Source organism: Echinops telfairi, unplaced genomic scaffold, assembly GCF_000313985.2.
Source record: "Echinops telfairi isolate 266 unplaced genomic scaffold, ASM31398v2 ScPeMD7_5927;HRSCAF=6808, whole genome shotgun sequence".
Taxonomy (NCBI): Eukaryota; Metazoa; Chordata; class Mammalia; order Afrosoricida; family Tenrecidae; genus Echinops; species Echinops telfairi.
In genome coordinates this window covers 1261680-1262910 of record NW_022109827.1, presented here as the reverse complement: position 1 = coordinate 1262910, position 1231 = coordinate 1261680, and the positions used below count along the sequence as shown (strand labels likewise).

Sequence of the window (1231 nt, the reverse complement as noted above, 5' to 3'; positions counted from 1 at the left end):
AGTGTTCTTGCGTTGAGGAAGGGCTTGAGCAGAGGCCTGAAGTCTGTCCACTCCCTCAGTGTATTGCCATATAAATATATGTACATAGGCCAATACCTCTATTTTTATGAATTAATATACTTACATATATACACACCTATGTTTAAACCTCTATCCGTAATGATGTCAATGCATTTATTATTCTGTATTGTTAGTTGCTATTGAGGTAGGGCCAACTCATGTCAACCTCTACATCAGAATGAAGCATCTGATCCCATGCCATCTTTATGATTGCTGGTATAATAAAGTGCATTTTAGTGCCTATTTTGAGTGCCTTCCAACCTAGAGGTCTCACATCTGTGGTGGTATAGTAGACTATGTATTGAACTGCAGACCACAGGGTCAGTGGTTCCAACCCACCAGTCATCCTCTGAGGGAGAAAGATGAGGCTGTCTGCTCCTATAAAGATTTCAACTCTCAGACTCAAAGGGGCAGTTCTACTCTGTCCTACAGAGTACTATAAATCATAATCAACTCTATGTACATAAGTTTTTGTTGGGTATAAACTAATAATTATCTATAGGGTTTTCAATAGCTTTTTTTTTTGAGGCTATGCACTCCCATAAAGATTTCCAGTCTCAGAAATCCTTAAGGAATGATTCTATTCTATCCTATAAGGTTGCTATGCGTCCAAATCAACTCAATGGCAGTGGGTTTTAATTTCTGGAAACAGATGGAAAGGCTTTTCTTCTTAACCTATTTTAGTCTGAAAGCTCTGCTGAAGCCTCTCTACCACAGGTGATAATACTGGTAGTTAAAATAACAGTAAAATCAAACCAAGCTCACTGACATCAAGTCAATACTGACTCAGAAAGACCCCCTGTGGGTTTCTGAGACGGTAACTGTTTACAGGAGTAGAAAGCCCAGTCTTTCTCCTTCAGAACTGCTGGTGGTTTCAAACTGCCAACCATGCGGATCGCAGCACCATGTACAAAGCCCAATGGCATGGGAGTATTATTTCCTGCTGTGTTGTTAGATGTCCAATTCTGCACTCTCTTCACAAGCCTCACTGTCTGAGGCATTGCTGCAGTCACTGTGTCAGTCCATCTCGTTGAAGGAGCTTCCTCTTTTGCAGCGACCCTCCACCTTACCAAGCATGGTCTCTCCTGACAACATGCCTAAGGCTTATAATATGAAATCTCACATTTGAGACAGATTATTTGTATGCTCTCTGTCAACAGTATATTCAATA

At 40.7% G+C, this 1231-nt stretch overlaps 1 protein-coding gene across 1 annotated transcript in view; it reads right to left on the bottom strand.

The window, feature by feature from the left end:
- Positions 1-1231, bottom strand: part of PRSS12 (serine protease 12) — an 85764-nt gene that overhangs the window by 45457 nt on the left and 39076 nt on the right. The gene's annotated exons all lie outside the window — the stretch shown is intronic.